Raw genomic sequence first — 23,916 nt, 5'->3', positions numbered from 1 at the left:
GTTTCAGCACTTAACAAACTTGGTTCTGGCAATGCAAGCTGAAACTCAGCCCAAAATTAAAATTGCAGTCTGTGCATGAATAAAACCTATTTTGCAACACAGAGAAACATATCTGAAGGTGTTAGAAGTGTTTTGCATGATTTTTGAAGTTGGAGCCTGAAATGTCAGAAAACAGCCTTTCAACGCAGAACAAACTTGGTTCAGGCAATGCAAGCTGAAACTCGGTCTAAAATTAAAATTGCAGTCTGTGCATGAATAAAACCTATTTTGCAATACAGAGAAACATATCTGAAGGTGTTAGAAGTGTTTTGCATGATTTTTGAAGTTAGAGCCTGAAATGTCAGAAAACGGCGTTTCAGCACTTAACAAACTTGGTTCAGGCAATGCAAGCTGAAACTCGGCCCAAAATTAAAATTGCAGTCTGTGCATGAATAAAACCTATTTTGAAACACAGAGAAACATATCTGAAGATGTTAGAAGTGTTTTGCATGATTTTTGAAGTTAAAGCCTGAAATGTCAGAAAACGGCGTTTCAGCACTTAACAAACTTGGTTCTGGCAATGCAAGCTGAAACTTGGTCCAAAATTAAAATTGCAGTCTGTGCATGAATAAAACCTATTTTGCAACACAGAGAAACATATCTGAAGGTGTTAGAAGTGTTTTGCATGATTTTTGAAGTTAGAGCCTGAAATGTCAGAAAACAGCGTTTCAGCACTTAACAAACTTTGTTCTGGCAATGCAAGCTGAAACTCGGTCCAAAACTAAAATTGCAGTCTGTGCATGAATAAAACCTATTTTGAAACACAGAGAAACATATCTGAAGGTGTTAGAAGTGTTTTGCATGATTTTTGAAGTTAAAGCCTGAAATGTCAGAAAACGGCGTTTCAGCACTTAACAAACTTGGTTCTGGCAATGCAAGCTGAAACTTGGTCCAAAATTAAAATTGCAGTCTGTGCATGAATAAAACCTATTTTGCAACACAGAGAAACATATCTGAAGGTGTTAGAAGTGTTTTGCATGATTTTTGAAGTTAGAGCCTGAAATGTCAGAAAACGGCGTTTCAGCACATAACAAACTTGGTTCAGGCAATGCAAGCTGAAACTCGGCCCAAAATTAAAATTGCAGTCTGTGCATGAATAAAACCTATTTTGCAACACAGAGAAACATATCTGAAGGTGTTAGAAGTGTTTTGCATGATTTTTGAAGTTGCAGCCTGAAATGTCAGAAAACAGCCTTTCAACGCAGAACAAACTTGGTTAAGGCAATGCAAGCTGAAACTCGGCCCAAAAGTAAAATTGCAGTCTGTGCATGAATAAAAATTATTTTGCAACACAGAGAAACATATCTGAAGGTGTTAGAAGTGTTTTGCATGATTTTTGAAGTTACAGCCTGAAATGTCAGAAAACGGCGTTTCAGCACTTAACAAACTTGGTTCTCGCAATGCAAGCTGAAACTTGGTCCAAAATTAAAATTGCAGTCTGTGCATGAATAAAACCTATTTTGCAACACAGAGAAACATATCTGAAGGTGTTAAAAGTGTTTTGCATGATTTTTGAAGTTAGAGCCTGAAATGTCAGAAAACGGCGTTTCAGCACATAACAAACTTGGTTCAGGCAATGCAAGCTGAAACTCGGTCCAAAATTAAAATTGCAGTCTGTGCATGAATGAAACGTATTTTGCAACACACAGAAACATATCTGAAGGTGTTAGAAGTGTTTTGCATGATTTTTGAAGTTAGAGCCTGAAATGTCAGAAAACGGCATTTCAGCACATAACAAACTTGGTTCAGGCAATGCAAGCTGAAACTAGGCCCAAAATTAAAATTGCAAAATGTGCATGAATAAAACCTATTTTGCAACACAGAGAAACATATCTGAAGGTGTTAGAAGTGTTTTGCATGATTTTTGAAGTTAGAGCCTGAAATGTCAGAAAACGGCGTTTCAGCACATAACAAACTTGGATCTGGCAATGCAAGCTGACACTTGGTCCAAAATTAAAATTGCAGTCTGTGCATGAATGAAACGTATTTTGCAACACACAGAAACATATCTGAAGGTGTTAGAAGTGTTTTGCATGATTTTTGAAGTTAGAGCCTGAAATGTCAGAAAACGGCGTTTCAGCACATAACAAACTTGGTTCAGGCAATGCAAGCTGAAACTAGGCCCAAAATTAAAATTGCAAAATGTGCATGAATAAAACCTATTTTGCAACACAGAGAAACATATCTGAAGGTGTTAGAAGTGTTTTGCATGATTTTTGAAGTTAGAGGCTGAAATGTCAGAAAACGGCGTTTCAGCACATAACAAACTTGGTTCAGGCAATGCAAGCTGAAACTCTGTCTAAAATTAAAATTGCAGTCTGTGCATGAAAAAAAAACCTATTTTGCAATACAGAGAAACATATCTGAAGGCGTTAGAAGTGTTTTGCATGATTTTTGAAGTTAGAGCCTGAAATGTCAGAAAACAGCGTTTCAGCACTTAACAAACTTGGTTCTGGCAATGCAAGCTGAAACTCGGTCCAAAATTAAAATTGCAGTCTGTGCATGAATAAAACCTATTTTGAAACACAGAGAAACATATCTGAAGGTGTTAGAAGTGTTTTGCATGATTTTTGAAGTTAGAGCCTGAAATGTCAGAAAACGGCGTTGCAGCACATAACAAACTTGGTTCAGGCAATGCAAGCTGAAACTCGGCCCAAAATTAAAATTGCAATCTGTGCATGAATAAAACCTATTTTGCAACACAGAGAAACATATCTGAAGGTGTTAGAAGTGTTTTGCATGATTTTTGAAGTTAGAGCCTGAAATGTCAGAAAACAGCGTTTCAGCACTTAACAAACTTGGTTCTGGCAATGCAAGCTGAAACTCGGTCCAAAATTAAAATTGCAGTCTGTGCATGAATAAAACCTATTTTGAAACACAGAGAAACATATCTGAAGGTGTTAGAAGTGTTTTGCATGATTTTTGAAGTTAGAGCCTGAAATGTCAGAAAACGGCATTTCAGCACATAACAAACTTGGTTCAGGCAATGCAAGCTGAAACTAGGCCCAAAATTAAAATTGCAAAATGTGCATGAATAAAACCTATTTTGCAACACAGAGAAACATATCTGAAGGTGTTAGAAGTGTTTTGCATGATTTTTGAAGTTAGAGGCTGAAATGTCAGAAAACGGCGTTTCAGCACATAACAAACTTGGTTCAGGCAATGCAAGCTGAAACTCAGCCCAAAATTAAAATTGCAGTCTGTGCATGAATAAAACCTATTTTGCAACACAGAGAAACATATCTGAAGGTGTTAGAAGTGTTTTGCATGATTTTTGAAGTTGGAGCCTGAAATGTCAGAAAACAGCCTTTCAACGCAGAACAAACTTGGTTCAGGCAATGCAAGCTGAAACTCGGTCTAAAATTAAAATTGCAGTCTGTGCATGAATAAAACCTATTTTGCAATACAGAGAAACATATCTGAAGGTGTTAGAAGTGTTTTGCATGATTTTTGAAGTTAGAGCCTGAAATGTCAGAAAACGGCGTTTCAGCACTTAACAAACTTGGTTCAGGCAATGCAAGCTGAAACTCGGTCCAAAATTAAAATTGCAGTCTGTGCATGAATAAAACCTATTTTGCAATACAGAGAAACATATCTGAAGTTGTTAGAAGTGTTTTGCATGATTTTTGAAGTTAGAGGCTGAAATGTCAGAAAACGGCGTTTCAGCACATAACAAACTTGGTTCAGGCAATGCAAGCTGAAACTCGGCCCAAAATTAAAATTGCAGTCTGTGCATGAATAAAACCTATTTTGCAATACAGAGAAACATATCTGAAGGCGTTAGAAGTGTTTTGCATGATTTTTGAAGTTAGAGCCTGAAATGTCAGAAAACAGCGTTGCAGCACATAACAAACTTGGTTCAGGCAATGCAAGCTGAAACTCGGCCCAAAATTAAAATTGCAATCTGTGCATGAATAAAACCTATTTTGAAACACAGAGAAACATATCTGAAGGTGTTAGAAGTGTTTTGCATGATTTTTGAAGTTAGAGCCTGAAATGTCAGAAAACGGCGTTGCAGCACATAACAAACTTGGTTCAGGCAATGCAAGCTGAAACTCGGCCCAAAATTAAAATTGCAATCTGTGCATGAATTAAACCTATTTTGCAACACAGAGAAACATATCTGAAGGTGTTAGAAGTGTTTTGCATGATTTTTGAAGTTAGAGCCTGAAATGTCAGAAAACAGCGTTTCAGCACTTAACAAACTTGGTTCTGGCAATGCAAGCTGAAACTCGGTCCAAAATTAAAATTGCAGTCTGTGCATGAATAAAACCTATTTTGAAACACAGAGAAACATATCTGAAGGTGTTAGAAGTGTTTTGCATGATTTTTGAAGTTAAAGCCTGAAATGTCAGAAAACGGCGTTTCAGCACTTAACAAACTTGGTTCTGGCAATGCAAGCTGAAACTTGGTCCAAAATTAAAATTGCAGTCTGTGCATGAATAAAACCTATTTTGCAACACAGAGAAACATATCTGAAGGTGTTAGAAGTGTTTTGCATGATTTTTGAAGTTAGAGCCTGAAATGTCAGAAAACGGCGTTTCAGCACATAACAAACTTGGTTCAGGCAATGCAAGATGAAACTCGGCCCAAAATTAAAATTGCAGTCTGTGCATGAATAAAACCTATTTTGAAACACAGAGAAACATATCTGAAGGTGTTAGAAGTGTTTTGCATGATTTTTGAAGTTAAAGCCTGAAATGTCAGAAAACGGCGTTTCAGCACTTAACAAACTTGGTTCTGGCAATGCAAGCTGAAACTCGGTCCAAAATTAAAATTGCAGTCTGTGCATGAATAAAACCTATTTTGCAACACAGAGAAACATATCTGAAGGTGTTAGAAGTGTTTTGCATGATTTTTGAAGTTAGAGCCTGAAATGTCAGAAAACAGCGTTTCAGCACTTAACAAACTTGGTTCTGGCAATGCAAGCTGAAACTCGGCCCAAAATTAAAATTGCAGTCTGTGCATGAATGAAACGTATTTTGCAACACACAGAAACATATCTGAAGGTGTTAGAAGTGTTTTTCATGATTTTTGAAGTTAGAGCCTGAAATGTCAGAAAACGGCGTTTCAGCACATAACAAACTTGGTTCACGCAATGCAAGCTGAAACTCGGCCCAAAATTAAAATTGCAGTCTGTGCATGAATAAAACCTATTTTGAAACACAGAGAAACATATCTGAAGGTGTTAGAAGTGTTTTGCATGATTTTTGAAGTTAGAGCCTGAAATGTCAGAAAACGGCTTTTCAGCACATAACAAACTTGGTTCAGGCAATGCAAGCTGAAACTCGGTCCAAAATTAAAATTGCAGTCTGTGCATGAATGAAACATATTTTGCAACACACAGAAACATATCTGAAGGTGTTAGAAGTGTTTTGCATGATTTTTGAAGTTAGAGCCTGAAATGTCAGAAAACGGCGTTTCAGCACATAACAAACTTGGTTCAGGCAATGCAAGCTGAAACTCGGCCCCAAATTAAAATTGCAGTCTGTGCATGAATAAAACCTATTGTGCAACACAGAGAAACATATCTGAAGGTGTTAGAAGTGTTTTGCATGATTTTTGAAGTTGCAGCCTGAAATGTCAGAAAACAGCCTTTCAACGCAGAACAAACTTGGTTCAGGCAATGCAAGCTGAAACTCGGTCTAAAATTAAAATTGCAGTCTGTGCATGAATAAAACCTATTTTGCAACACAGAGAAACATATCTGAAGGTGTTAGAAGTGTTTTGCATGATTTTTGAAGTTAGAGCCTGAAATGTCAGAAAACGGCTTTTCAGCACATAACAAACTTGGTTCAGGCAATGCAAGCTGAAACTCTGTCTAAAATTAAAATTGCAGTCTGTGCATGAATAAAACCTATTTTGCAATACAGAGAAACATATCTGAAGGTGTTAGAAGTGTTTTGCATGATTTTTTAAGTTAGAGCATGAAATGTCAGAAAACAGCGTTTCAGCACTTCACAAACTTGGTTCTGGCAATGCAAGCTGAAACTCTGTCTAAAATTAAAATTGCAGTCTGTGCATGAAAAAAAACCTATTTTGCAATACAGAGAAACATATCTGAAGGCGTTAGAAGTGTTTTGCATGATTTTTGAAGTTAGAGCCTGAAATGTCAGAAAACGGCGTTTCAGCACTTAACAAACTTGGTTCAGGCAATGCAAGCTGAAACTCGGCCCAAAATTAAAATTGCAGTCTGTGCATGAATAAAACCTATTTTGAAACACAGAGAAACATATCTGAAGATGTTAGAAGTGTTTTGCATGATTTTTGAAGTTAAAGCCTGAAATGTCAGAAAACGGCGTTTCAGCACTTAACAAACTTGGTTCTGGCAATGCAAGCTGAAACTTGGTCCAAAATTAAAATTGCAGTCTGTGCATGAATAAAACCTATTTTGCAACACAGAGAAACATATCTGAAGGTGTTAGAAGTGTTTTGCATGATTTTTGAAGTTAGAGCCTGAAATGTCAGAAAACAGCGTTTCAGCACTTAACAAACTTTGTTCTGGCAATGCAAGCTGAAACTCGGTCCAAAACTAAAATTGCAGTCTGTGCATGAATAAAACCTATTTTGAAACACAGAGAAACATATCTGAAGGTGTTAGAAGTGTTTTGCATGATTTTTGAAGTTAAAGCCTGAAATGTCAGAAAACGGCGTTTCAGCACTTAACAAACTTGGTTCTGGCAATGCAAGCTGAAACTTGGTCCAAAATTAAAATTGCAGTCTGTGCATGAATAAAACCTATTTTGCAACACAGAGAAACATATCTGAAGGTGTTAGAAGTGTTTTGCATGATTTTTGAAGTTAGAGCCTGAAATGTCAGAAAACGGCGTTTCAGCACATAACAAACTTGGTTCAGGCAATGCAAGCTGAAACTCGGCCCAAAATTAAAATTGCAGTCTGTGCATGAATAAAACCTATTTTGCAACACAGAGAAACATATCTGAAGGTGTTAGAAGTGTTTTGCATGATTTTTGAAGTTGCAGCCTGAAATGTCAGAAAACAGCCTTTCAACGCAGAACAAACTTGGTTAAGGCAATGCAAGCTGAAACTCGGCCCAAAAGTAAAATTGCAGTCTGTGCATGAATAAAAATTATTTTGCAACACAGAGAAACATATCTGAAGGTGTTAGAAGTGTTTTGCATGATTTTTGAAGTTACAGCCTGAAATGTCAGAAAACGGCGTTTCAGCACTTAACAAACTTGGTTCTCGCAATGCAAGCTGAAACTTGGTCCAAAATTAAAATTGCAGTCTGTGCATGAATAAAACCTATTTTGCAACACAGAGAAACATATCTGAAGGTGTTAAAAGTGTTTTGCATGATTTTTGAAGTTAGAGCCTGAAATGTCAGAAAACGGCGTTTCAGCACATAACAAACTTGGTTCAGGCAATGCAAGCTGAAACTCGGTCCAAAATTAAAATTGCAGTCTGTGCATGAATGAAACGTATTTTGCAACACACAGAAACATATCTGAAGGTGTTAGAAGTGTTTTGCATGATTTTTGAAGTTAGAGCCTGAAATGTCAGAAAACGGCATTTCAGCACATAACAAACTTGGTTCAGGCAATGCAAGCTGAAACTAGGCCCAAAATTAAAATTGCAAAATGTGCATGAATAAAACCTATTTTGCAAACCAGAGAAACATATCTGAAGGTGTTAGAAGTGTTTTGCATGATTTTTGAAGTTAGAGGCTGAAATGTCAGAAAACGGTGTTTCAGCACATAACAAACTTGGTTCAGGCAATGCAAGCTGAAACTCGGTCTAAAATTAAAATTGCAGTCTGTGCATGAATAAAACCTATTTTGCAATACAGAGAAACATATCTGAAGGTGTTAGAAGTGTTTTGCATGATTTTTGAAGTTAGAGCCTGAAATGTCAGAAAACGGCGTTTCAGCACTTAACAAACTTGGTTCTCGCAATGCAAGCTGAAACTTGGTCCAAAATTAAAATTGCAGTCTGTGCATGAATAAAACCTATTTTGCAACACAGAGAAACATATCTGAAGGTGTTAAAAGTGTTTTGCATGATTTTTGAAGTTAGAGCCTGAAATGTCAGAAAACGGCGTTTCAGCACATAACAAACTTGGTTCAGGCAATGCAAGCTGAAACTCGGTCCAAAATTAAAATTGCAGTCTGTGCATGAATGAAACGTATTTTGCAACACACAGAAACATATCTGAAGGTGTTAGAAGTGTTTTGCATGATTTTTGAAGTTAGAGCCTGAAATGTCAGAAAACGGCATTTCAGCACATAACAAACTTGGTTCAGGCAATGCAAGCTGAAACTAGGCCCAAAATTAAAATTGCAAAATGTGCATGAATAAAACCTATTTTGCAACACAGAGAAACATATCTGAAGGTGTTAGAAGTGTTTTGCATGATTTTTGAAGTTAGAGGCTGAAATGTCAGAAAACGGCGTTTCAGCACATAACAAACTTGGTTCAGGCAATGCAAGCTGAAACTCAGCCCAAAATTAAAATTGCAGTCTGTGCATGAATAAAACCTATTTTGCAACACAGAGAAACATATCTGAAGGTGTTAGAAGTGTTTTGCATGATTTTTGAAGTTGGAGCCTGAAATGTCAGAAAACAGCCTTTCAACGCAGAACAAACTTGGTTCAGGCAATGCAAGCTGAAACTCGGTCCAAAATTAAAATTGCAGTCTGTGCATGAATAAAACCTATTTTGAAACACAGAGAAACATATCTGAAGGTGTTAGAAGTGTTTTGCATGATTTTTGAAGTTAGAGCCTGAAATGTCAGAAAACGGCGTTGCAGCACATAACAAACTTGGTTCAGGCAATGCAAGCTGAAACTCGGCCCAAAATTAAAATTGCAATCTGTGCATGAATAAAACCTATTTTGCAACACAGAGAAACATATCTGAAGGTGTTAGAAGTGTTTTGCATGATTTTTGAAGTTAGAGCCTGAAATGTCAGAAAACAGCGTTTCAGCACTTAACAAACTTGGTTCTGGCAATGCAAGCTGAAACTCGGTCCAAAATTAAAATTGCAGTCTGTGCATGAATAAAACCTATTTTGAAACACAGAGAAACATATCTGAAGGTGTTAGAAGTGTTTTGCATGATTTTTGAAGTTAGAGCCTGAAATGTCAGAAAACGGCATTTCAGCACATAACAAACTTGGTTCAGGCAATGCAAGCTGAAACTAGGCCCAAAATTAAAATTGCAAAATGTGCATGAATAAAACCTATTTTGCAACACAGAGAAACATATCTGAAGGTGTTAGAAGTGTTTTGCATGATTTTTGAAGTTAGAGGCTGAAATGTCAGAAAACGGCGTTTCAGCACATAACAAACTTGGTTCAGGCAATGCAAGCTGAAACTCAGCCCAAAATTAAAATTGCAGTCTGTGCATGAATAAAACCTATTTTGCAACACAGAGAAACATATCTGAAGGTGTTAGAAGTGTTTTGCATGATTTTTGAAGTTGGAGCCTGAAATGTCAGAAAACAGCCTTTCAACGCAGAACAAACTTGGTTCAGGCAATGCAAGCTGAAACTCGGTCTAAAATTAAAATTGCAGTCTGTGCATGAATAAAACCTATTTTGCAATACAGAGAAACATATCTGAAGGTGTTAGAAGTGTTTTGCATGATTTTTGAAGTTAGAGCCTGAAATGTCAGAAAACGGCGTTTCAGCACTTAACAAACTTGGTTCAGGCAATGCAAGCTGAAACTCGGTCCAAAATTAAAATTGCAGTCTGTGCATGAATAAAACCTATTTTGCAATACAGAGAAACATATCTGAAGTTGTTAGAAGTGTTTTGCATGATTTTTGAAGTTAGAGGCTGAAATGTCAGAAAACGGCGTTTCAGCACATAACAAACTTGGTTCAGGCAATGCAAGCTGAAACTCGGCCCAAAATTAAAATTGCAGTCTGTGCATGAATAAAACCTATTTTGCAATACAGAGAAACATATCTGAAGGTGTTAGAAGTGTTTTGCATGATTTTTGAAGTTAGAGCCTGAAATGTCAGAAAACGGCGTTTCAGCACTTAACAAACTTGGTTCTCGCAATGCAAGCTGAAACTTGGTCCAAAATTAAAATTGCAGTCTGTGCATGAATAAAACCTATTTTGCAACACAGAGAAACATATCTGAAGGTGTTAAAAGTGTTTTGCATGATTTTTGAAGTTAGAGCCTGAAATGTCAGAAAACGGCGTTTCAGCACATAACAAACTTGGTTCAGGCAATGCAAGCTGAAACTCGGTCCAAAATTAAAATTGCAGTCTGTGCATGAATGAAACCTATTTTGCAACACAGAGAAACATATCTGAAGGTGTTAGAAGTGTTTTGCATGATTTTTGAAGTTGGAGCCTGAAATGTCAGAAAACAGCCTTTCAACGCAGAACAAACTTGGTTCAGGCAATGCAAGCTGAAACTCGGTCTAAAATTAAAATTGCAGTCTGTGCATGAATAAAACCTATTTTGCAATACAGAGAAACATATCTGAAGGTGTTAGAAGTGTTTTGCATGATTTTTGAAGTTAGAGCCTGAAATGTCAGAAAACGGCGTTTCAGCACTTAACAAACTTGGTTCAGGCAATGCAAGCTGAAACTCGGCCCAAAATTAAAATTGCAGTCTGTGCATGAATAAAACCTATTTTGAAACACAGAGAAACATATCTGAAGATGTTAGAAGTGTTTTGCATGATTTTTGAAGTTAAAGCCTGAAATGTCAGAAAACGGCGTTTCAGCACTTAACAAACTTGGTTCTGGCAATGCAAGCTGAAACTTGGTCCAAAATTAAAATTGCAGTCTGTGCATGAATAAAACCTATTTTGCAACACAGAGAAACATATCTGAAGGTGTTAGAAGTGTTTTGCATGATTTTTGAAGTTAGAGCCTGAAATGTCAGAAAACAGCGTTTCAGCACTTAACAAACTTTGTTCTGGCAATGCAAGCTGAAACTCGGTCCAAAACTAAAATTGCAGTCTGTGCATGAATAAAACCTATTTTGAAACACAGAGAAACATATCTGAAGGTGTTAGAAGTGTTTTGCATGATTTTTGAAGTTAAAGCCTGAAATGTCAGAAAACGGCGTTTCAGCACTTAACAAACTTGGTTCTGGCAATGCAAGCTGAAACTTGGTCCAAAATTAAAATTGCAGTCTGTGCATGAATAAAACCTATTTTGCAACACAGAGAAACATATCTGAAGGTGTTAGAAGTGTTTTGCATGATTTTTGAAGTTAGAGCCTGAAATGTCAGAAAACGGCGTTTCAGCACATAACAAACTTGGTTCAGGCAATGCAAGCTGAAACTCGGCCCAAAATTAAAATTGCAGTCTGTGCATGAATAAAACCTATTTTGCAACACAGAGAAACATATCTGAAGGTGTTAGAAGTGTTTTGCATGATTTTTGAAGTTGCAGCCTGAAATGTCAGAAAACAGCCTTTCAACGCAGAACAAACTTGGTTAAGGCAATGCAAGCTGAAACTCGGCCCAAAAGTAAAATTGCAGTCTGTGCATGAATAAAAATTATTTTGCAACACAGAGAAACATATCTGAAGGTGTTAGAAGTGTTTTGCATGATTTTTGAAGTTACAGCCTGAAATGTCAGAAAACGGCGTTTCAGCACTTAACAAACTTGGTTCTCGCAATGCAAGCTGAAACTTGGTCCAAAATTAAAATTGCAGTCTGTGCATGAATAAAACCTATTTTGCAACACAGAGAAACATATCTGAAGGTGTTAAAAGTGTTTTGCATGATTTTTGAAGTTAGAGCCTGAAATGTCAGAAAACGGCGTTTCAGCACATAACAAACTTGGTTCAGGCAATGCAAGCTGAAACTCGGTCCAAAATTAAAATTGCAGTCTGTGCATGAATGAAACGTATTTTGCAACACACAGAAACATATCTGAAGGTGTTAGAAGTGTTTTGCATGATTTTTGAAGTTAGAGCCTGAAATGTCAGAAAACGGCATTTCAGCACATAACAAACTTGGTTCAGGCAATGCAAGCTGAAACTAGGCCCAAAATTAAAATTGCAAAATGTGCATGAATAAAACCTATTTTGCAAACCAGAGAAACATATCTGAAGGTGTTAGAAGTGTTTTGCATGATTTTTGAAGTTAGAGGCTGAAATGTCAGAAAACGGTGTTTCAGCACATAACAAACTTGGTTCAGGCAATGCAAGCTGAAACTCGGTCTAAAATTAAAATTGCAGTCTGTGCATGAATAAAACCTATTTTGCAATACAGAGAAACATATCTGAAGGTGTTAGAAGTGTTTTGCATGATTTTTGAAGTTAGAGCCTGAAATGTCAGAAAACGGCGTTTCAGCACTTAACAAACTTGGTTCTCGCAATGCAAGCTGAAACTTGGTCCAAAATTAAAATTGCAGTCTGTGCATGAATAAAACCTATTTTGCAACACAGAGAAACATATCTGAAGGTGTTAAAAGTGTTTTGCATGATTTTTGAAGTTAGAGCCTGAAATGTCAGAAAACGGCGTTTCAGCACATAACAAACTTGGTTCAGGCAATGCAAGCTGAAACTCGGTCCAAAATTAAAATTGCAGTCTGTGCATGAATGAAACGTATTTTGCAACACACAGAAACATATCTGAAGGTGTTAGAAGTGTTTTGCATGATTTTTGAAGTTAGAGCCTGAAATGTCAGAAAACGGCATTTCAGCACATAACAAACTTGGTTCAGGCAATGCAAGCTGAAACTAGGCCCAAAATTAAAATTGCAAAATGTGCATGAATAAAACCTATTTTGCAACACAGAGAAACATATCTGAAGGTGTTAGAAGTGTTTTGCATGATTTTTGAAGTTAGAGGCTGAAATGTCAGAAAACGGCGTTTCAGCACATAACAAACTTGGTTCAGGCAATGCAAGCTGAAACTCAGCCCAAAATTAAAATTGCAGTCTGTGCATGAATAAAACCTATTTTGCAACACAGAGAAACATATCTGAAGGTGTTAGAAGTGTTTTGCATGATTTTTGAAGTTGGAGCCTGAAATGTCAGAAAACAGCCTTTCAACGCAGAACAAACTTGGTTCAGGCAATGCAAGCTGAAACTCGGTCCAAAATTAAAATTGCAGTCTGTGCATGAATAAAACCTATTTTGAAACACAGAGAAACATATCTGAAGGTGTTAGAAGTGTTTTGCATGATTTTTGAAGTTAGAGCCTGAAATGTCAGAAAACGGCGTTGCAGCACATAACAAACTTGGTTCAGGCAATGCAAGCTGAAACTCGGCCCAAAATTAAAATTGCAATCTGTGCATGAATAAAACCTATTTTGCAACACAGAGAAACATATCTGAAGGTGTTAGAAGTGTTTTGCATGATTTTTGAAGTTAGAGGCTGAAATGTCAGAAAACGGCGTTTCAGCACATAACAAACTTGGTTCAGGCAATGCAAGCTGAAACTCAGCCCAAAATTAAAATTGCAGTCTGTGCATGAATAAAACCTATTTTGCAACACAGAGAAACATATCTGAAGGTGTTAGAAGTGTTTTGCATGATTTTTGAAGTTGGAGCCTGAAATGTCAGAAAACAGCCTTTCAACGCAGAACAAACTTGGTTCAGGCAATGCAAGCTGAAACTCGGTCTAAAATTAAAATTGCAGTCTGTGCATGAATAAAACCTATTTTGCAATACAGAGAAACATATCTGAAGGTGTTAGAAGTGTTTTGCATGATTTTTGAAGTTAGAGCCTGAAATGTCAGAAAACGGCGTTTCAGCACTTAACAAACTTGGTTCAGGCAATGCAAGCTGAAACTCGGTCCAAAATTAAAATTGCAGTCTGTGCATGAATAAAACCTATTTTGCAATACAGAGAAACATATCTGAAGTTGTTAGAAGTGTTTTGCATGATTTTTGAAGTTAGAGGCTGAAATGTCAGAAAACGGCGTTTCAGCACATAACAAACTTGGTTCAGGCAATGCAAGCTGAAACTCGGCCCAAAATTAAAATTGCAGTCTGTGCATGAATAAAACCTATTTTGCAATACAGAGAAACATATCTGAAGGTGTTAGAAGTGTTTTGCATGATTTTTGAAGTTAGAGCCTGAAATGTCAGAAAACGGCGTTTCAGCACTTAACAAACTTGGTTCTCGCAATGCAAGCTGAAACTTGGTCCAAAATTAAAATTGCAGTCTGTGCATGAATAAAACCTATTTTGCAACACAGAGAAACATATCTGAAGGTGTTAAAAGTGTTTTGCATGATTTTTGAAGTTAGAGCCTGAAATGTCAGAAAACGGCGTTTCAGCACATAACAAACTTGGTTCAGGCAATGCAAGCTGAAACTCGGTCCAAAATTAAAATTGCAGTCTGTGCATGAATGAAACCTATTTTGCAACACAGAGAAACATATCTGAAGGTGTTAGAAGTGTTTTGCATGATTTTTGAAGTTGGAGCCTGAAATGTCAGAAAACAGCCTTTCAACGCAGAACAAACTTGGTTCAGGCAATGCAAGCTGAAACTCGGTCTAAAATTAAAATTGCAGTCTGTGCATGAATAAAACCTATTTTGCAATACAGAGAAACATATCTGAAGGTGTTAGAAGTGTTTTGCATGATTTTTGAAGTTAGAGCCTGAAATGTCAGAAAACGGCGTTTCAGCACTTAACAAACTTGGTTCAGGCAATGCAAGCTGAAACTCGGCCCAAAATTAAAATTGCAGTCTGTGCATGAATAAAACCTATTTTGAAACACAGAGAAACATATCTGAAGATGTTAGAAGTGTTTTGCATGATTTTTGAAGTTAAAGCCTGAAATGTCAGAAAACGGCGTTTCAGCACTTAACAAACTTGGTTCTGGCAATGCAAGCTGAAACTTGGTCCAAAATTAAAATTGCAGTCTGTGCATGAATAAAACCTATTTTGCAACACAGAGAAACATATCTGAAGGTGTTAGAAGTGTTTTGCATGATTTTTGAAGTTAGAGCCTGAAATGTCAGAAAACAGCGTTTCAGCACTTAACAAACTTTGTTCTGGCAATGCAAGCTGAAACTCGGTCCAAAACTAAAATTGCAGTCTGTGCATGAATAAAACCTATTTTGAAACACAGAGAAACATATCTGAAGGTGTTAGAAGTGTTTTGCATGATTTTTGAAGTTAAAGCCTGAAATGTCAGAAAACGGCGTTTCAGCACTTAACAAACTTGGTTCTGGCAATGCAAGCTGAAACTTGGTCCAAAATTAAAATTGCAGTCTGTGCATGAATAAAACCTATTTTGCAACACAGAGAAACATATCTGAAGGTGTTAGAAGTGTTTTGCATGATTTTTGAAGTTAGAGCCTGAAATGTCAGAAAACGGCGTTTCAGCACATAACAAACTTGGTTCAGGCAATGCAAGCTGAAACTCGGCCCAAAATTAAAATTGCAGTCTGTGCATGAATAAAACCTATTTTGCAACACAGAGAAACATATCTGAAGGTGTTAGAAGTGTTTTGCATGATTTTTGAAGTTGCAGCCTGAAATGTCAGAAAACAGCCTTTCAACGCAGAACAAACTTGGTTAAGGCAATGCAAGCTGAAACTCGGCCCAAAAGTAAAATTGCAGTCTGTGCATGAATAAAACCTATTTTGCAACACAGAGAAACATATCTGAAGGTGTTAGAAGTGTTTTGCATGATTTTTGAAGTTACAGCCTGAAATGTCAGAAAACGGCGTTTCAGCACTTAACAAACTTGGTTCTCGCAATGCAAGCTGAAACTTGGTCCAAAATTAAAATTGCAGTCTGTGCATGAATAAAACCTATTTTGCAACACAGAGAAACATATCTGAAGGTGTTAAAAGTGTTTTGCATGATTTTTGAAGTTAGAGCCTGAAATGTCAGAAAACGGCGTTTCAGCACATAACAAACTTGGTTCAGGCAATGCAAGCTGAAACTCGGTCCAAAATTAAAATTGCAGTCTGTGCATGAATGAAACGTATTTTGCAACACACAGAAACATATCTGAAGGTGTTAGAAGTGTTTTGCATGATTTTTGAAGTTAGAGCCTGAAATGTCAGAAAACGGCATTTCAGCACATAACAAACTTGGTTCAGGCAATGCAAGCTGAAACTAGGCCCAAAATTAAAATTGCAAAATGTGCATGAATAAAACCTATTTTGCAACACAGAGAAACATATCTGAAGGTGTTAGAAGTGTTTTGCATGATTTTTGAAGTTAGAGCCTGAAATGTCAGAAAACGGCGTTTCAGCACATAACAAACTTGGATCTGGCAATGCAAGCTGACACTTGGTCCAAAATTAAAATTGCAGTCTGTGCATGAATGAAACGTATTTTGCAACACACAGAAACATATCTGAAGGTGTTAGAAGTGTTTTGCATGATTTTTGAAGTTAGAGCCTGAAATGTCAGAAAACGGCGTTTCAGCACATAACAAACTTGGTTCAGGCAATGCAAGCTGAAACTAGGCCCAAAATTAAAATTGCAAAATGTGCATGAATAAAACCTATTTTGCAACACAGAGAAACATATCTGAAGGTGTTAGAAGTGTTTTGCATGATTTTTGAAGTTAGAGGCTGAAATGTCAGAAAACGGCGTTTCAGCACATAACAAACTTGGTTCAGGCAATGCAAGCTGAAACTCAGCCCAAAATTAAAATTGCAGTCTGTGCATGAATAAAACCTATTTTGCAACACAGAGAAACATATCTGAAGGTGTTAGAAGTGTTTTGCATGATTTTTGAAGTTGGAGCCTGAAATGTCAGAAAACAGCCTTTCAACGCAGAACAAACTTGGTTCAGGCAATGCAAGCTGAAACTCGGTCTAAAATTAAAATTGCAGTCTGTGCATGAATAAAACCTATTTTGCAATACAGAGAAACATATCTGAAGGTGTTAGAAGTGTTTTGCATGATTTTTGAAGTTAGAGCCTGAAATGTCAGAAAACGGCGTTTCAGCACTTAACAAACTTGGTTCAGGCAATGCAAGCTGAAACTCGGTCCAAAATTAAAATTGCAGTCTGTGCATGAATAAAACCTATTTTGCAATACAGAGAAACATATCTGAAGTTGTTAGAAGTGTTTTGCATGATTTTTGAAGTTAGAGGCTGAAATGTCAGAAAACGGCGTTTCAGCACATAACAAACTTGGTTCAGGCAATGCAAGCTGAAACTCGGCCCAAAATTAAAATTGCAGTCTGTGCATGAATAAAACCTATTTTGCAACACAGAGAAACATATCTGAAGGTGTTAGAAGTGTTTTGCATGATTTTTGAAGTTAGAGCCTGAAATGTCAGAAAACAGCGTTTCAGCACTTAACAAACTTTGTTCTGGCAATGCAAGCTGAAACTCGGTCCAAAACTAAAATTGCAGTCTGTGCATGAATAAAACCTATTTTGAAACACAGAGAAACATATCTGAAGGTGTTAGAAGTGTTTTGCATGATTTTTGAAGTTAAAGCCTGAAATGTCAGAAAACGGCGTTTCAGCACTTAACAAACTTGGTTCTGGCAATGCAAGCTGAAACTTGGTCCAAAATTAAAATTGCAGTCTGTGCATGAATAAAACCTATTTTGCAACACAGAGAAACATATCTGAAGGTGTTAGAAGTGTTTTGCATGATTTTTGAAGTTAGAGCCTGAAATGTCAGAAAACGGCGTTTCAGCACATAACAAACTTGGTTCAGGCAATGCAAGCTGAAACTCGGCCCAAAATTAAAATTGCAGTCTGTGCATGAATAAAACCTATTTTGCAACACAGAGAAACATATCTGAAGGTGTTAGAAGTGTTTTGCATGATTTTTGAAGTTGCAGCCTGAAATGTCAGAAAACAGCCTTTCAACGCAGAACAAACTTGGTTAAGGCAATGCAAGCTGAAACTCGGCCCAAAAGTAAAATTGCAGTCTGTGCATGAATAAAACCTATTTTGCAACACAGAGAAACATATCTGAAGGTGTTAGAAGTGTTTTGCATGATTTTTGAAGTTACAGCCTGAAATGTCAGAAAACGGCGTTTCAGCACTTAACAAACTTGGTTCTCGCAATGCAAGCTGAAACTTGGTCCAAAATTAAAATTGCAGTCTGTGCATGAATAAAACCTATTTTGCAACACAGAGAAACATATCTGAAGGTGTTAAAAGTGTTTTGCATGATTTTTGAAGTTAGAGCCTGAAATGTCAGAAAACGGCGTTTCAGCACATAACAAACTTGGTTCAGGCAATGCAAGCTGAAACTCGGTCCAAAATTAAAATTGCAGTCTGTGCATGAATGAAACGTATTTTGCAACACACAGAAACATATCTGAAGGTGTTAGAAGTGTTTTGCATGATTTTTGAAGTTAGAGCCTGAAATGTCAGAAAACGGCATTTCAGCACATAACAAACTTGGTTCAGGCAATGCAAGCTGAAACTAGGCCCAAAATTAAAATTGCAAAATGTGCATGAATAAAACCTATTTTGCAACACAGAGAAACATATCTGAAGGTGTTAGAAGTGTTTTGCATGATTTTTGAAGTTAGAGCCTGAAATGTCAGAAAACGGCGTTTCAGCACATAACAAACTTGGATCTGGCAATGCAAGCTGACACTTGGTCCAAAATTAAAATTGCAGTCTGTGCATGAATGAAACGTATTTTGCAACACACAGAAACATATCTGAAGGTGTTAGAAGTGTTTTGCATGATTTTTGAAGTTAGAGCCTGAAATGTCAGAAAACGGCGTTTCAGCACATAACAAACTTGGTTCAGGCAATGCAAGCTGAAACTAGGCCCAAAATTAAAATTGCAAAATGTGCATGAATAAAACCTATTTTGCAACACAGAGAAACATATCTGAAGGTGTTAGAAGTGTTTTGCATGATTTTTGAAGTTAGAGGCTGAAATGTCAGAAAACGGCGTTTCAGCACATAACAAACTTGGTTCAGGCAATGCAAGCTGAAACTCAGCCCAAAATTAAAATTGCAGTCTGTGCATGAATAAAACCTATTTTGCAACACAGAGAAACATATCTGAAGGTGTTAGAAGTGTTTTGCATGATTTTTGAAGTTGGAGCCTGAAATGTCAGAAAACAGCCTTTCAACGCAGAACAAACTTGGTTCAGGCAATGCAAGCTGAAACTCGGTCTAAAATTAAAATTGCAGTCTGTGCATGAATAAAACCTATTTTGCAATACAGAGAAACATATCTGAAGGTGTTAGAAGTGTTTTGCATGATTTTTGAAGTTAGAGCCTGAAATGTCAGAAAACGGCGTTTCAGCACTTAACAAACTTGGTTCAGGCAATGCAAGCTGAAACTCGGTCCAAAATTAAAATTGCAGTCTGTGCATGAATAAAACCTATTTTGCAATACAGAGAAACATATCTGAAGTTGTTAGAAGTGTTTTGCATGATTTTTGAAGTTAGAGGCTGAAATGTCAGAAAACGGCGTTTCAGCACATAACAAACTTGGTTCAGGCAATGCAAGCTGAAACTCGGCCCAAAATTAAAATTGCAGTCTGTGCATGAATAAAACCTATTTTGCAACACAGAGAAACATATCTGAAGGTGTTAGAAGTGTTTTGCATGATTTTTGAAGTTAGAGCCTGAAATGTCAGAAAACGGCGTTTAAGCACATAACAAACTTGGTTCTGGCAATGCAAGCTGAAACTTGGTCCAAAATTAAAATTGCAGTCTGTGCATGAATGAAACGTATTTTGCAACACACAGAAACATATCTGAAGGTGTTAGAAGTGTTTTGCATGATTTTTGAAGTTAGAGCCTGAAATGTCAGAAAACGGCGTTTCAGCACATAACAAACTTGGTTCAGGCAATGCAAGCTGAAACTAGGCCCAAAATTAAAATTGCAAAATGTGCATGAATAAAACCTATTTTGCAACACAGAGAAACATATCTGAAGGTGTTAGAAGTGTTTTGCATGATTTTTGAAGTTAGAGCCTGAAATGTCAGAAAACAGCGTTTCAGCACTTAACAAACTTTGTTCTGGCAATGCAAGCTGAAACTCGGTCCAAAACTAAAATTGCAGTCTGTGCATGAATAAAACCTATTTTGAAACACAGAGAAACATATCTGAAGGTGTTAGAAGTGTTTTGCATGATTTTTGAAGTTAAAGCCTGAAATGTCAGAAAACGGCGTTTCAGCACTTAACAAACTTGGTTCTGGCAATGCAAGCTGAAACTTGGTCCAAAATTAAAATTGCAGTCTGTGCATGAATAAAACCTATTTTGCAACACAGAGAAACATATCTGAAGGTGTTAGAAGTGTTTTGCATGATTTTTGAAGTTAGAGCCTGAAATGTCAGAAAACGGCGTTTCAGCACATAACAAACTTGGTTCAGGCAATGCAAGCTGAAACTCGGCCCAAAATTAAAATTGCAGTCTGTGCATGAATAAAACCTATTTTGCAACACAGAGAAACATATCTGAAGGTGTTAGAAGTGTTTTGCATGATTTTTGAAGTTGCAGCCTGAAATGTCAGAAAACAGCCTTTCAACGCAGAACAAACTTGGTTAAGGCAATGCAAGCTGAAACTCGGCCCAAAAGTAAAATTGCAGTCTGTGCATGAATAAAACCTATTTTGCAACACAGAGAAACATATCTGAAGGTGTTAGAAGTGTTTTGCATGATTTTTGAAGTTACAGCCTGAAATGTCAGAAAACGGCGTTTCAGCACTTAACAAACTTGGTTCTCGCAATGCAAGCTGAAACTTGGTCCAAAATTAAAATTGCAGTCTGTGCATGAATAAAACCTATTTTGCAACACAGAGAAACATATCTGAAGGTGTTAAAAGTGTTTTGCATGATTTTTGAAGTTAGAGCCTGAAATGTCAGAAAACGGCGTTTCAGCACATAACAAACTTGGTTCAGGCAATGCAAGCTGAAACTCGGTCCAAAATTAAAATTGCAGTCTGTGCATGAATGAAACGTATTTTGCAACACACAGAAACATATCTGAAGGTGTTAGAAGTGTTTTGCATGATTTTTGAAGTTAGAGCCTGAAATGTCAGAAAACGGCATTTCAGCACATAACAAACTTGGTTCAGGCAATGCAAGCTGAAACTAGGCCCAAAATTAAAATTGCAAAATGTGCATGAATAAAACCTATTTTGCAACACAGAGAAACATATCTGAAGGTGTTAGAAGTGTTTTGCATGATTTTTGAAGTTAGAGCCTGAAATGTCAGAAAACGGCGTTTCAGCACATAACAAACTTGGATCTGGCAATGCAAGCTGACACTTGGTCCAAAATTAAAATTGCAGTCTGTGCATGAATGAAACGTATTTTGCAACACACAGAAACATATCTGAAGGTGTTAGAAGTGTTTTGCATGATTTTTGAAGTTAGAGCCTGAAATGTCAGAAAACGGCGTTTCAGCACATAACAAACTTGGTTCAGGCAATGCAAGCTGAAACTAGGCCCAAAATTAAAATTGCAAAATGTGCATGAATAAAACCTATTTTGCAACACAGAGAAACATATCTGAAGGTGTTAGAAGTGTTTTGCATGATTTTTGAAGTTAGAGGCTGAAATGTCAGAAAACGGCGTTTCAGCACATAACAAACTTGGTTCAGGCAATGCAAGCTGAAACTCAGCCCAAAATTAAAATTGCAGTCTGTGCATGAATAAAACCTATTTTGCAACACAGAGAAACATATCTGAAGGTGTTAGAAGTGTTTTGCATGATTTTTGAAGTTGGAGCCTGAAATGTCAGAAAACAGCCTTTCAACGCAGAACAAACTTGGTTCAGGCAATGCAAGCTGAAACTCGGTCTAAAATTAAAATTGCAGTCTGTGCATGAATAAAACCTATTTTGCAATACAGAGAAACATATCTGAAGGTGTTAGAAGTGTTTTGCATGATTTTTGAAGTTAGAGCCTGAAATGTCAGAAAACGGCGTTTCAGCACTTAACAAACTTGGTTCAGGCAATGCAAGCTGAAACTCGGTCCAAAATTAAAATTGCAGTCTGTGCATGAATAAAACCTATTTTGCAATACAGAGAAACATATCTGAAGTTGTTAGAAGTGTTTTGCATGATTTTTGAAGTTAGAGGCTGAAATGTCAGAAAACGGCGTTTCAGCACATAACAAACTTGGTTCAGGCAATGCAAGCTGAAACTCGGCCCAAAATTAAAATTGCAGTCTGTGCATGAATAAAACCTATTTTGCAACACAGAGAAACATATCTGAAGGTGTTAGAAGTGTTTTGCATGATTTTTGAAGTTAGAGCCTGAAATGTCAGAAAACGGCGTTTAAGCACATAACAAACTTGGTTCTGGCAATGCAAGCTGAAACTTGGTCCAAAATTAAAATTGCAGTCTGTGCATGAATGAAACGTATTTTGCAACACACAGAAACATATCTGAAGGTGTTAGAAGTGTTTTGCATGATTTTTGAAGTTAGAGCCTGAAATGTCAGAAAACGGCGTTTCAGCACATAACAAACTTGGTTCAGGCAATGCAAGCTGAAACTAGGCCCAAAATTAAAATTGCAAAATGTGCATGAATAAAACCTATTTTGCAACACAGAGAAACATATCTGAAGGTGTTAGAAGTGTTTTGCATGATTTTTGAAGTTAGAGGCTGAAATGTCAGAAAACGGCGTTTCAGCACATAACAAACTTGGTTCAGGCAATGCAAGCTGAAACTCAGCCCAAAATTAAAATTGCAGTCTGTGCATGAATAAAATCTATTTTGCAACACAGAGAAACATATCTGAAGGTGTTAGAAGTGTTTTGCATGATTTTTGAAGTTGGAGCCTGAAATGTCAGAAAACAGCCTTTCAACGCAGAACAAACTTGGTTCAGGCAATGCAAGCTGAAACTCGGTCTAAAATTAAAATTGCAGTCTGTGCATGAATAAAACCTATTTTGCAATACAGAGAAACATATCTGAAGGTGTTAGAAGTGTTTTGCATGATTTTTGAAGTTAGAGCCTGAAATGTCAGAAAACGGCGTTTCAGCACTTAACAAACTTGGTTCTGGCAATGCAAGCTGAAACTTGGTCCAAAATTAAAATTGCAGTCTGTGCATGAATAAAACCTATTTTGCAACACAGAGAAACATATCTGAAGGTGTTAGAAGTGTTTTGCATGATTTTTGAAGTTAGAGCCTGAAACGTCAGAAAACGGCGTTTCAGCACATAACAAACTTGGTTCAGGCAATGCAAGCTGAAACTCGGCCCAAAATTATAATTGCAGTCTGTGCATGAATAAAACCTATTTTGCAACACAGAGAAACATATCTGAAGGTGTTAGAAGTGCTTTGCATGATTTTTGAAGTTAGAGCCTGAAATGTCAGAAAACGGCTTTTCAGCACATAACAAACTTGGTTCAGGCAATGCAAGCTGAAACTCTGTCTAAAATTAAAATTGCAGTCTGTGCATGAAAAAAAACCTATTTTGCAATACAGAGAAACATATCTGAAGGCGTTAGAAGTGTTTTGCATGATTTTTGAAGTTAGAGCCTGAAATGTCAGAAAACAGCGTTTCAGCACTTAACAAACTTGGTTCTGGCAATGCAAGCTGAAACTCGGTCCAAAATTAAAATTGCAGTCTGTGCATGAATAAAACCTATTTTGAAACACAGAGAAACATATCTGAAGGTGTTAGAAGTGTTTTGCATGATTTTTGAAGTTAGAGCCTGAAATGTCAGAAAACGGCGTTGCAGCACATAACAAACTTGGTTCAGGCAATGCAAGCTGAAACTCGGCCCAAAATTAAAATTGCAATCTGTGCATGAATAAAACCTATTTTGCAACACAGAGAAACATATCTGAAGGTGTTAGAAGTGTTTTGCATGATTTTTGAAGTTAGAGCCTGAAATGTCAGAAAACAGCGTTTCAGCACTTAACAAACTTGGTTCTGGCAATGCAAGCTGAAACTCGGTCCAAAATTAAAATTGCAGTCTGTGCATGAATAAAACCTATTTTGAAACACAGAGAAACATATCTGAAGGTGTTAGAAGTGTTTTGCATGATTTTTGAAGTTA

The sequence above is a fragment of the Garra rufa genome, chromosome 9, assembly GCF_049309525.1.
Source record: "Garra rufa chromosome 9, GarRuf1.0, whole genome shotgun sequence".
NCBI classification, from domain to species: domain Eukaryota; kingdom Metazoa; phylum Chordata; class Actinopteri; order Cypriniformes; family Cyprinidae; genus Garra; species Garra rufa.
Note: the sequence above shows the minus strand (reverse complement) of the source record.